Source organism: Pinus tabuliformis, chromosome 3_1 (assembly GCF_031772625.1).
Source record: "Pinus tabuliformis cultivar Carrire ecotype Pingquan chromosome 3_1, CPIR1, whole genome shotgun sequence".
NCBI classification, from domain to species: domain Eukaryota; kingdom Viridiplantae; phylum Streptophyta; class Pinopsida; order Pinales; family Pinaceae; genus Pinus; species Pinus tabuliformis.
Genome location: NC_142301.1, coordinates 842,320,087 through 842,334,639, shown reverse-complemented (window position 1 = coordinate 842,334,639; position 14,553 = coordinate 842,320,087). Strand labels below are relative to the sequence as shown.

The 14,553-nt window shown below is 37.3% G+C and overlaps 1 pseudogene; it reads left to right on the top strand.

The window, feature by feature from the left end:
- The window catches only part of LOC149190152 (large ribosomal subunit protein uL30y-like), a 34,668-nt pseudogene extending 20,449 nt beyond the window's left edge, over positions 1-14,219 (top strand).
- The last annotated feature ends 334 nt before the right edge of the window (positions 14,220-14,553 follow it).

Below are 14,553 nucleotides of genomic sequence, written 5' to 3'. Positions count from 1 at the left end.
CATCCCGGGTTAGTATAGACTTAGATGTTACTGCTTTTAGATTACAATAGCATAGAATTAGATTAAAGATAGAATTAGAATATCTTAAATAGGAACTATTAGATCAACAACATCAAATTCTACACACACACACTCATAGATTGGGAAATTGGTCCCATTATCCCCAGTCGGACCCACTATACCAAACGGATAAGGAGCTACCAACCAAGGTCCGGACCAGGCGGGTATCCCCCTTGTTTTCGACCCAATTTCGGGGCTTCAACAGATGGTCAACACAAGAGGGGAATGTACATGCACTTTCAGAAGAAAAAGTGAGTATGCCTTGTGGAATTCTGAGCTGCAAAATGTATCAAGGTTCTTCTACTGAAGGGGAGATAAAAGTGATCCTTTAAAAGAAAAGTAATAGTACTAATCTAGCAAAGAGACACAAGCATATACATATAAATTAATTTTTGATAAACTAGAGAAAGGGTTCACATATCAGCAATGATTGTTAAAACACATACAACACACCTTCAACAAGGTAAGTACGAAATACACCAAAATATTTCAATTTCCTTAGTACATGTGAAAACAACATACAACATAGACATTCAAAGAATAATATTACAATATTTATGACATACGCATGAAAGTGTGTTGGCTCAATGAGCTTCGAAAATTATGCAAAAGTTATAAGATACATCAATATAGTGAACACCACTATCTCCAATAGTGGAGTGTTAGAGGAACCACTTGCTCCTCCAAAAGAACTATCTTCCTCTCTAATGCGTGGTAGGAGGAGCCAAGGTGAAAATTCCTTTGCATGAACTACGAGGGTGTATATATAACAAATGGGGTGACCATTCACCTCCCTTATGACTCTTGAACTACCCTCATGATTGTTTGACTTCTCTACAACCTTTTGAATCCATGAAGTTTCACATTCTATAGATCATTGTTGGACTTCCACTTTACATTACATTTCTCATATATTGAAAATTACATAATCTACAAATGATGTGGAAATTGATGACTCATATACATCTTGACATGACACCTTAAGAATACATGACTTGACATTGATGACATGGATTGCATAATTATATGGGAATTCCAAGCCATTCTTACTACTGCTATATTTGTGTCTTCTTGAAAGATGGTACATGTTCATATTCCTCCTCCATAAGGCTTGAAGATAGCCAGTCTTCGTCTCCAATTGTTGTCACAATTTGGTGTCCCTTCTCCTTCTTAGTTCAAATATCATCTTGTCTTTGCAGCTACGAAGGTGTCTTCCAGTGGGGTCTCTCCCTTCATCTCCTTCATCATCATCCTATCATAACAATATATAATACCTGGAAATAAAATCCACTCATGACAAGATGACATCATTCTGAAAACCACTAGTCTAACACGCTTCATGACAACCACTAATTGAGTTGGAACCGAGTGCTGGGTTGCGATATTGGCACAAGGATTCCACAAGTATGCAACTCAGGAGGTCAGGGGCGAGGAGTGAGTCTTGAGACTACATAGTGCACAGTTCAGGCAGGCCAGGGAAAAGTGACTACATATTTGAGGGGCTCAAGGAGGCAGGATTGATGCTTGAGGATGGAGGTTGCCCATTGCATAATTATGGAGGGACAAAGGCCCAGGGCTTGCACAATTACGTAGTTGAAGGGGTTAGACTAGAGGATTGATGCCTGAGAATACACAATGCATAGAAGAAGGTGACTGGGATGCAGGGTTGTGTAGTTCTGGAGCTTAAGAGTCAGAGTTGAGCATTGAGACTGCACAGTTCATAATTCTAGTAGGAAAGATATGTGCATTGCACAGTTCCCTGAGGTAAGATCTGAGCTTGAGGGATGATACTATACAATGCACAGTTCAGGAAGACTGAGTGAGGTCAGGTGCTCACAAAGGAGCTTTTCCAGATTTGGCTAAGTGAGAAATCAATGAAGTCAATGTGAATAAGTACAAAACTTTAACATTATCACCCACTTAGAGCAATTGGTGACAAAAAATTGATCACTCATAACACATGAACAACATAATTCCCCAATGTGACGACAATGTGACAACTTTCCCCAAGTGCAACACTAAAGCTACACTTTGCAACAATAGTGACGACACTCATGTGACAGTGATTGAAACTTTGGGGATGAGTATAATACATGTCTAAATGATAAATAAAACTCATTAAAACTAAAGTTACCCCTTGAAATGAACAAAAACTATGTTTATGTGATATGTGATGCGTGTCATGCCAAAAGATGAAACTTTGGTTTTATTCCAGAAGGGACTTGAACACTTAGAGAAAACACATGGAATGACTCTTAATACTAGAAATGATAGCATGTAAAGTCAAAGTAGGCTCTGAAATTTCAATGTAGGCCAAAATTTCGGAGGGTGTTGTAGTAGTGACAACAAGCTATTAATATCATTTATATTAAACACATTGTGTATCTAATAAGATAGTGGATGTTGAGATGCCAAGATTGACTAAGTTAATGTATTTCTCTATTTCGAGGAACACTATTACTAATATTAATATCAATAATAATATTATTAATATTGACAATATTAATATCAATACTAGTAATAATAATCATGATATTGAGGAACATCTTCTACAGAATCCTAAGACTCCATAGTAAAGTTACTCTTAAATGATGCCTCTATAAAAAATTTAGGTCTATTATAAACATGGTAGTTTGTTGCAAGTTCCATCCCATTTCTTTCTCTTATGTTTCTCTTAGTTATTTTGGTATTGTTGTGAAGAGTTTGGTGTGGTATGTTATCATATGTTATGCCTTTTTTTATTTCTTCTCCTTGGATGGTCATCATCTTGGATCAGTGGTAATTGTTCAGAGGACTCTATATCAGTTGTTCAACTAGTAAGAGGCCTCTATGTTGCTAACCAAGCTCCTTCTCTTAGCTTAATGAGCTTAGTCTCTTTAAGTTTTATTGTTGTTATGGCAAGTAGTCTAGTGTATATATATATTTTGTTATGTGGTGAAGGTTTTGTTGGATTGATGGTATTAGAGTGCACATTTCATGCCTCAATTACAAGGTCCTTTCAGCTCACCTTTCAGGCTAATCTTTCCTTAGCGGACTGCCATTTTCATCTAGTCTCTAGCTCATTAGAAGGGCTTAAGAATATGACTAGATCTAGCCCTTTATGAAATTAGGAGATGATCTAAGTAACATTCAACAAAAATTAGCCTCTTTAGTGCCAATATCAACCAGTTGTCAACAAGTATAATGATGATCAAGTAATTATTGGTAGAACAACAAGAGAGATTTTTGCTTAGAGGATGAGCTGGAATATCTCATAAGAAAATTAGAGGATTTGGCTTAGAGTAGAAGCAAGAAATAAGAATAATATCATATGCAATTGAAACTAGGAAGCTAAATAATTGAAAACAACCAAGGGAAGTGTCTCCTTCCAATCAGTAAAATACAACCTTTTGATGGATTGCAAATTTTGGTTTCTTTTAGGATCTTTTCTTGCATGTGCACCTATGGAGAGTTATCAAATGGAGAACATTTGTAAGTAAATGGTATAAGATTGAAATATTATTTATCTCTAATTCTTGTCTATTAGAGAAACACTATTAGATGTAATATCTTATATTCATTATATCGTTTGCATAGTGACTTTAAATTAATACAAATATTTTGGGTTAAGCTCAAAATAAAAAAGTGCATAAACTATGATAGGTGGTATACAATATATCATTTACTTTACATACTCTATAGCCTTTACATTTGTACTTTCTAGTAAAATAATATTGTCATGCTTATACATTTCTTCTTTTAACATCTTTAACTCTTTACTTAGGCTATTTTTTTTTTCAAGTTTCCACATTATATTTTCAAATGTTGATTGTTTGGAATATAATATTTTTCATGTAAAAAAAAAAGATTACTTGATTATAGTCAGCCATGAACATAACCTTTTTTCATTTGACTCTAGAATTAATTTCCTATACTTGGTAGCCTCTTTCTATGATATTTTGAGTTGCCTAAGAAACTCCTCAACTTCCGTTGTTGACATAATAGTAGGTTCAATGCCCTTTCTAGCTTCATGAAGATATGATATGAGACTTATTAATTCTCTCTTCAACAATCATTCCCTAGTTATTTCAAAGATGTTATAATCTCATGTTTCCTTCTCTATTGAACGGAGTTTAGTTTTAACATGAATTTAAAGCTCAATTGAACTACAAAATCTAGTATTTGAATTGATACTTCAACGATATGTTTAGTAGATGGTTTCATTTCCTAAATTTGTGGTATCTTCACCCTTGTTTATTTCTCCTATAAAATCTAACGTATCTTTGAAATCCTAACCCTCTATGGTATTTGAGCTTTCTGTTGGCATTATGGCTAAAGTGTTGTCCTTGATGGCAACTCTTACAGGTGATGGATCACTGTACATCCGTTCAGTAGCAGAGATTGATGATTAGCTCACAAATAATGAAGAAAACAAGAGGTACGTAGGTACACCATACAAAAGCTGCGGACCCGCAGGCATGTCATAGATAAAGTGCGTACATACCAGCAGGTACACCATGTAAAAGGTGCGGAACCCAGTTCACTCACTTCAAGGCAGAGAAGCGCGCTCACGTGGGGTTTCTTATGTTTGGCCCGTGGTATAGGATCTAATTTAGCCCCGGTTTGGATCCCTTGTATTGGTTATCTATGGTATTGATCCATGATTTTAGGAAGAGCCTGCCTATATAAAGCAAAGGAGATCATTTGGCTAGATGTGTGTGAAATTAGAAGATCTTAAGAGAAGCTAGATCTGAAATTCTTGTAATCGGTTTGTGAGAGAGAGTTGAATCAATATCAAGGAGAAACATGAGAATTACAAGTCGGATCTACTAATGGGTTGATATCTCCTCGGCGCATGTTCAGATCTGTAGATCTGACAGTCTGGGTTATTCTTGAAGTCTTGAAATTATCTATACCCGCAGGAACGCAAGTACAGTAAAGGAAAAGTGCGTAGGTACGCAGGCCCAGAAGCGTTGCAGGTGCGTAGGTTCGCAGGCCCAGAATTGCAGAAGGTGTGGAGGGGCGCAGGCATCCCATTGGACACAGAGCGGAGGTGCATAGGAAGTCCGTGAGACACAGTGCGTGGGTGCGCAGGAAGGCAGTTGGAAACAGTGCGGATGTACGCATGTGTTCTATGGGTGAAGCTGCAGACTTTTCATGAAATCTATTTAGTTGCCCCTGTTTATTATTGTTGTGTTCTGGGTTTTGAAGTGATGTCTGGTATTATGTTCTGATAACAGTAGTGATTGATTGAATGATTATGATTAGCTTCCATATTGATAGATGAATGGATCAGGTTCATAATGACTTATCCTTATATGATCTGGTGGACTAGATCTGGTTGATAACTCTCATTGTATATGTATTGATCTGGTGATTGGGTGATTCAGAAGGTTGGTTGATTATGAGCTTCAATGTTGTTGTTGGGTCCAGTCTGAAAATTGATGAAACGTGGTACCTGGAGGAGAGAAGATTGTAGGCCAGCACCTACGTACTAGTATCTAAGCTAGTACAAGACCTAAAGGAAATCTTTGGAGCATTGTAGTAGGTAGCAGCCTGCGTACTAGTAAATGGATTGGCTAGTACAAAAGCAAAGGGGGTTGTAGCTCCCGTACTGGTATAAGATTGCACCATTACAAAATATTGTAAAAGGATTTTCTTATTAAGAAGAAGATTGAGATGACTTGCAGCAGGTGGTTTTCTCCCGCATTGGGTTTCCACCTTATATCATGGTGTTCATGTGTGTGCCTTATGTGTGATGATCTATTCTATGTTACTGCATCTGTTAACTGATAATATGGTTGATAATGTTCTAATGCACTCATTGAAGATCAATTAACTTAATCATAAGAAGTTGTGGAAGTAGCATATATGAATCTGATTATGGAAATGAATTTTTTTTATTAATGTGATAATACTGATTCACCCCCTCCTCTCAGTATTATTTCCAACAATTGGTATCAAAGCCAGGTTCTTTGGTAGAAGCTTGATCGCTTGAAGGAGATCCGTGGAACAATGGGAAAGAAGCTTAAGAAGAAAGCTCATAAGAAGAAGAAGACATCTCAGAAGAACTATGACAGTGGGAGAATCGATTGGGGATTAGGTATAAGAAGCTCTTCAGATTCAGAATCAGTTCAGAATGAAGATGACCATTCAGGTATGAATTTGCTATCCTCTGATGTTCCAGCTATCTTTCCTTTTGGAAAAGATGAAAGTGATAGTGAGACTACTGAATTTGCTCTTATGGGTGAGCAAGAAAGATATCAAATAGAGGTAGAATTTAACAGGCTGACAAACAAAATTAGTGAACAAGAAAAACTTCTGAACATAAAGAGTGGTGCCCTCAAAGAAGCTGTTACTAGACAAAAAGCTCATCGAGAGTTATGCAAGGAAAAGTATCAAAAGTTGCAGGTTGAAGCAACATCTCTAAGAAATGAAGTCATTGAAAAGAACACAACAATCAAGGAGCTCAGAGATCGATCCAGTTATTATGAAAGTCTTGAAGCCACGATCCTCTCACTAAAGGAAGATCTTGAAGAATCAAAGAAGCAGAATGAAGATCTACACCAAGCAATTGAAAAACAAGACAACGAAGTCATCAGCTTAAAATCCCAGCTGGAATGTGCCTTCAGAGTTCGTCAAATGCAGCAGGATCTGAATGAAGAACAAGAAAAGGAGATTCTCAAACTAAGGGAACAAATGGAAGAAGGAAGGAAAGCTGAAGAAGATTTGAAAAAGCAATCTCTTGAAAAGGAAGAACAACTTCAGGTTGAGGTAAATATCTTGAAAGGTAAATTAGAAGAAAAGGATAAGCTTTTACGATTTCAAGATAGTTCTAAAGTCTTGGATGATATTCTTAGTAGTCAAAGGTCTCCTGCTATAAAGACTGGTCTTGGTTTCCATGAATCTGTTGAAGGTGAATCTAGTTCACAAGGTGAGGCAAGGAACTCTAAAGAGAAATCTAAAGTGATCAACGAAGAAATGAAAGATCAATCTCATCATCAACCAAGGAAAGAGATTCCTCAAAGAAAATCCTTTACTCCTCCTATGAATAATGTTGAATGTTATGTATGTCATAATCTTGGACATGTTGCAGCTAGATGTAGAAGAAGAAGGGTTCAAGACCATTATGCAGAAAGATCATCACATTCAAGGTACTTTAATGGATATTGCTTTGCTTGCAATATGTATGGTCACAAAGCTGCTGATTGCTACAAAAGGAATATGAAACATGTAAGATGTTATGCATGTAACAAGCTTGGACATATAGCAAAGGAATGCAGGAACAAAGCACGGACATCACACCAAAAGGAGAAAACATCATCACGCTTGAAGATATGGAAGAAAAAGGAAGTTCAGTCAGAAAGTGGCGGCACAGCACAACATACAGACATACCAGAATCAGAGGGAGCTGAAAGTACAAAACTTCAGTGTCCTGAATCTCATATGCAAACTCCATAAAGGAAAGTCGCGTATATACGCGAGTTGGATACTGCACAATCGCGTATATGATTGTTTGAAGAAAGGCAGTAGGGAAAGTGAAGTTGGAAGTGAATCTATGAAGTATGATCTCTCGAGCACAAGATCAGATCTGGGAATCTGACTGTCAGTGGCACAGAGGAGGAATGTTAATTGGGTTCTAATCAGAGGTACGCAGACCATTCACTGTGAAAGTGCGGGCGTACGCAGCAGAGCGGAAGTTCCGGTGCGGAGGAACGCAGGTGATACACAGAGAATGTGCGAGGGTACGCAGCGAAGCAAAAGTGCCAGTGCGGAGGTACGCAGCGCGATAGAGGTTCAGGTGCGGAAGAACAGTAAAGGTACGCGGCGTGGCAGAGGCTCAGGTGCGGAGGCACAGTGAAAGTACGCGGCGCTACAGAAGCCGCAGGTGCGTAGATACGCGGCGCGATTGATGGCACAGGTGCGTGGGTACGCGCTGTAGTAGAAGGCTCTCTGCGTGAATACGCAGAAACACAGAAAGTCAAGTGCGGGGATACGCAGAAGAGCGGAAGGTGAAGTGCGGAGCCACGCAGGCCATATAATGAGAAACTGCGGATCTGTCTTAAGGCATTTATTGGCTGACTTTTCTTGTTGATAAGATCTGACAGATGGCACAAGTTTAGGGGGAGCATATGCTCTTAATGCATTGTTGGCATTATGGTCCTTGGTGACGATGCTTATGATTCATCTTGCTATGGTTATGAGTTGTTCACATGGTTCTTGGATCAGATTTGTGGTTGATTCTCTAATGGTGCTTGCATGGAGTCTTTATTGTTCTTGGCACATATATGGATGAGGATTGTTGGCTGGATTCATGGTTGACTATTCAAAGTTGCATTAATGCAGATATTCCAAATTGATGATACTTGGTTCATAATGGCTATGAATGAGTTGATGCAGACATACCTTGATGATTCATGCACTAATGCAAGTTGCTGATCTAGTTGCTGTTGACAGATACTATGGAGCAGATCATACAGTGTTGTTGCTGATGTTTATCTTAGGTGATTGGTCTCTGTTATAAATGTCATATCACGACTCATGATGTAATAGTATGTCTCTATCTATTGTAGTCATCTCTTCAGGTCATGTAACGACCTATGTTGGTTTCCCCACTATGCCTGGGATGAAGATGTAATGTATTTAGTTCCTGATGTATCCCCACTTGGTTGGGTGATGGATGTATGTATTGAGTCTTTTGGTGATAGGAAGGTCAGTTATGATCTTCTTGAACATCTTTTTGCAGACCTTTCTTACAGTCAGGGGGAGCTTGAGCATGAACAACACTATATAGCAGAGCAGACATTTCAGCTTGTTCTCAGAAAGAGCATTATCAAATTGGTGCACCATGGCATATACAAAGGGGGAGCTCATTCAGAGACTTCAGCAGATCTGGTTTATAGTCAAGGGGAGCATGTTCTTAGGGGGAGCAAAACCCTTTGCCCTTGATGTCAAAGGGGGAGAGTGATTTGGTGTTGTTGCCATCAAGTCCAAAGGGGGAGATTGTTGGCATTATGATGCATGTGTTGTACTTGATGGCAACCCACTCATAGAAGAACATCTCACTTATATACATTCAGATGAATCTACAGAAGAGATATCAGATGTGACATAATACATAGATGCAGGACAGTTCAAAGGAATCAAATGGCAAGTTCTTAGTAAGCTTTTCCATCAAGTCCAAAGGGGGAGATTGTTGGCATTATGGCTAAAGTGTTGTCCTTGATGGCAACTCTTACAGGTGATGGATCACTGTACATCCGTTCAGTAGCAGAGATTGATGATTAGCTCACAAATAATGAAGAAAACAAGAGGTACGCAGGTACACCGTACAAAAGCTGCGGACCTGCAGGCATGTCATAGATAAAGTGCGTACATACCCGTAGGTACACCATGTAAAAGGTGCGGAACCCAGTTCACTCACTTCAAGGCAGAGAAGCGCACTCACGTGGGGTTTCTTATGTTTGGCCCGTGGTATTTAGCCCGCCGTTCTTGATTCTATGGTTTTGGCCCGTGGTATAGGATCTAATTTAGCCCCAGTTTGGATCCCTTGTATTGGTTATCTATGGTATTGATCCATGATTTTAGGAAGAGCCTGCCTATATAAAGCAAAGGAGATCATTTGGCTAGATGTGTGTGAAATTAGAAGATCTTAAGAGAAGCTAGATCTGAAATTCTTGTAATCGGTTTGTGAGAGAGAGTTGAATCAATATCAAGGAGAAACATGAGAATTACAAGTCGGATCTACTAATGGGTTGATATCTCCTCGGCGCATGTTCAGATCTGTAGATCTGACAGTCTGGGTTATTCTTGAAGTCTTGAAATTATCTATACCCACAGGAACGCAAGTACAGTAAAGGAAAAGTGCGTAGGTACGCAGGCCCAGAAGCGTTGCAGGTGCGCAGGTTCGCAGGCCCAGAATTGCAGAAGGTGCGGAGGGGCGCAGGCATCCCATTGGACACAGAGCGGAGGTGCGCAGGAAGTCCGTGAGACACAGTGCGTGGGTGCGCAGGAAGGCAGTTGGAAACAGTGCGGATGTACGCAGGTGTTCTATGGGTGAAGCTGCGGACTTTTCATGAAATCTATTTAGCTGCCCCTGTTTATTATTGTTGTGTTCTGGGTTTTGAAGTGATGTCTGGTATTATGTTCTGATAACAGTAGTGATTGATTGAATGATTATGATTAGCTTCCGTATTGATAGATGAATGGATCATATTCATAATGACTTATCCTTATATGATCTGGTGGACTAGATCTGGTTGATAACTCTCATTGTATATGTATTGATCTGGTGATTGGGTGATTTAGAAGGTTGGTTGATTATGAGCTTCAATGTTGTTGTTGGGTCCAGTCTGAAAATTGATGAAACGTGGTACCTGGAGGAGAGAAAATTGTAGGCCAGCACCTACGTACTAGTATCTAAGCTAGTACAAGACCTAAAGGAAATCTTTGGAGCATTGTAGCAGGTAGCAGCCTGCGTACTAGTAAATGGATCGGCTAGTACAAAAGCAAAGGGGGTTGTAGCTCCCGTACTGGTATAAGACTGCACCAGTACAAAATATTGTAAAAGGATTTTCTTATTAAGAAGAAGATTGAGATGACTTGCAGCAGGTGGTTTTCTCTCGCATTGGGTTTCCACCTTATATCATGGTGTTCATGTGTGTGCCTTATGTGTGATGATCTATTCTATGTTACTGCATCTGTTAACTGATAATATGGTTGATAATGTTCTAATGCACTCATTGAAGATCAATTAACTTAATCATAAGAAGTTGTGGAAGTAGCATATATGAATCTGATTATGGAAATGAAAAAGTTTTATTAATGTGATAATACTGATTCACACCCCCCCCCCCTCTTAGTATTATTTCCAACACTTTCAACTCTAGAATCTCTTCTATAGCTAATACTATTTCTCCTTTAGGTAATTTAGGCACCATGTTCTTCCTAAATGAATTCACTTAAAGGATTTCCTCTTAGACGATTATAAAAAATTCTTAGGAACATTTGGAAACATTATAGAAGTGGTGACAATGTCTATAAGAAACATGGAAATATATATATATATATATATTTCCATGTTTCTTATAGACATTTTCACCACTTCTATAATATTGGTGGTTTTTTAAACTCATAAATTATCTACTAAACAACCATAAATTGTCATTTTTTTGAAGTATTTTCAATTTCTAAAAACTCTTTAGAAATATATTTAACATATAGTGTCACATGCAAATATTTATGTGAATGTATCCCAAGCTCTTATATTTATTGAAAACTCCTTTAACATAGTTTGCCAAAAAAGTTAAATCACCTACAATAAAGAAATTGCCCCTATATTATCAAGTTCCTTGGGAACTTCCTTAACCTAAGGAATCCAATAACATTTAATTTTCCTAGACTCCAAATCTTGTACAAATTTGGAATTTCTTACCAAAAATCACACTTCCACAATTTAAAATGGGTTATGGTTTGAATATTATAAATCTGATTTTAATTTTAACTAAGTGATGGCATTGTAATAATGTTAGAGTTCTCAACATTGACATGCCATTTATGTCTCTAGGTAATAATTTCCATATTTGTGTGTGATAAGGTAAGGAAATCCATTTGAGTCATCCTCCATAATATACCATCATTAATAGTTTCTCCATTAATTTCTAGTTGTACATTTTGAGATGGATTAAACCAATGATAGCGTTAATGCAAGCTATTTTTGAATTTATTATGATTAAGCGTGTTCAAATTAGTTGTGCAATTATAGGTCACAAGCTATTATAAAAATGCAATATTTCAAACAACATGAGGTAGATAATAGAAATCTTTGCATGCGCTACTATCTAGTTTCCTTATAAATCTTAGCTAAACATGCTAAGATTAAGGATCCTAAGGCTTAAAAAATTGTTAAAATACTGACATGGTTTATTAATGGAGATGTATATTTAATTCAATCATCCCAATTATTCCAAATAAAATACACTTTCATCAATGATTTTAAATATCTCCCCCTTAAAAATAACAATTTAAGGGAAACCATAATCATCATTAATTTATATTTTTTCCTTTTCAAATATGTGATCTTAACCATTAATAATACGCATATTTGTGAGCTTTCTATGAATAATGAAAAATAAATCAATTTGTTTTTTATCAATAAAATATTATTGCATCCGTAACAATAACTTTCATTCACAGGTTTTAAAGCATTACCCACATGGAAATATAAATTTTCTTCTTCCTAGCAAATTGGGATTTTCAAATCACATAGAACATCATGGACCTTATGATATACGATTTTAAATTCAAAGTCTCTAATCATCGATCTAATAAAATGATCTACTAAAAGGTTCATGTAATCCATCTCATAAGAAATAGGTCACTATTGTAGAGCATATGTTCATATTCTTGCATCTTCCTTACCAACAATCCATCTCCTTCCTACACCTTAATTTCCTTGTCAACATCATCAATTCAATCTTATATTTTTGGCTTAGTCATGCATAGGACACTCACTTGTAGATTAACATGCACCTTGCCAAGTGCCTTGTAATTTTGTTATAGAAAATTGTAGAGGTTGATGACCTTTCGCATACTTTTGAGAACCTATCCCCACTACTATAAAAGGTTTTTGCTTAGCATTACCATCTCTACTAATACATATTATTAAGGCTTGAAAGTGGGACATCAACCCGGTGGTGAATGTCATATTAACCACTAGATCACGATGTAATGGAGAATCACTAGGATATTAATGATTATTGGTTAAATATTAATTAGCACCCATGTTTACCATTATTCTTGTAGTTAAATTCAAACAAAAGAATTATGATTTCTCATGTAAAAGATCCAAGTTCACATAATATAATAAAAATTATATTTTTTTTTAATTACCATCGTTATAACCCCATCAAGGTGCAACCATAGGGGGCTGAGGTGGTTGTTACGCAACGAGCTGAGGATACAAGCCACTACATCCACCAATGTGTCCCTCGTGTAGTTTATTAATATCCTATATTGGAATTCTCACTCACCCATGCATGGCATATCACATTAATTGCATTTGTGTGGAGGATGTCTCTAGAACTTCCATGGAGGTCACTTTAGTTGAGCTTCTTATATTTTGGAAAATGCTCCTTGGATGTTTCTGTAGATTACCATGTTTTCATCGTATAATTTCGGTGTATAATTGGAGGTGGATCATCACCCTTCAGTGTATAATTGAGGTGGAGCATCACCCTTGGGCCTTTCTCTTATCCTGGTCTACCTTGGAATTAGGGAAGTACCTATCTATTTCTTTTCTTTTTTTGGCTTCATCCGGTTCTTGGTAGGCATTTTCTCCATAACTCGTTATTGGTTCATTTTCTCCATAAATCTTCCAATCGGAAAGGTATTTAATCTATATATGTACTAGCCATAGAGATGAATAGTCCTCGTTGGTGAAGGAGTAGAGGGAATAGGAGCGAGATCTTATCATACTAAAGCGAGAAGCCAATTTAGGAGAGGTATCTATGTTGATTCAAAAGCCAAGCTGCTTTTCATTATTCACATCTGTGGTATTAATGATATGCATCCAAAGACATGGAAGATCTTACACCTATTGTGTTTGAGGTATATCTTCAATGGCGTCTTCGTGAAAGTGAACAAAGCAACTATGAATATGTTGCAGCGGGTTGAACCATGTGTGACTTATGGATATCCTAATTTGAAGAGTATTAGAGAGCTGATTTACAAAATAGCTTATGGAAAGGTAAACAAGCAGAGGATTCGTCTGACTGACAATGTCTTTATTGAACAAGCTTTCACTGACAATGTCTTTATTGAACAAGCTTTGGTTTAGTATGGAATCATCTGTATTGAATATTTCATTCATGAGATCTAATTTCACAAAAGTAAATAACTTTTTATTCTTAAGCTTATCTCGATTGCTGATTCTTGGAATATTTGGTAATCGGACCAACACTGATTTGGTCAAAAATTTGACCGAGCCAGTGTCCATTGTCCATCCCATTGCAAAATATTCGAGAATCGGTAATCCACATAAAGATGCCCACTTTTTATGAACATTTAAGCTCAATGTTCCATCTGGTGGGTTGAAAAAGAAAAGGAACCACTGTATTGAGGGTGGAGATGCTGGAAATTGTGAGATTAAGATTAATGAACTGATTTGGAGGATGAATTAGTAACATGACAAAGCGATGAGACACAAAGCATTGGACACTAAGTCAGATCACATTACGTTTTGATATATTGAGTGATTCTGGTGTTTCTATGTGGGGAATTCACGTCCTTCACGTCCTTCGTTGCTGTTGAACCCAGAATCGCAGAAATTAATCCAAAAAATTACAACCGATGAATCCATGGAAATTTTGCTCAAGAACATAATAACAAATAGATTTGCAACTAACCAAAGACGAATGTAGGGACTGAATAGAATAGCAAGGCTCCGGCAGTTATTAATGCTTTTTGCTTTGCAATGAATAAAGGAGACAAACTCTTCTGGAATTTGTTAATTAA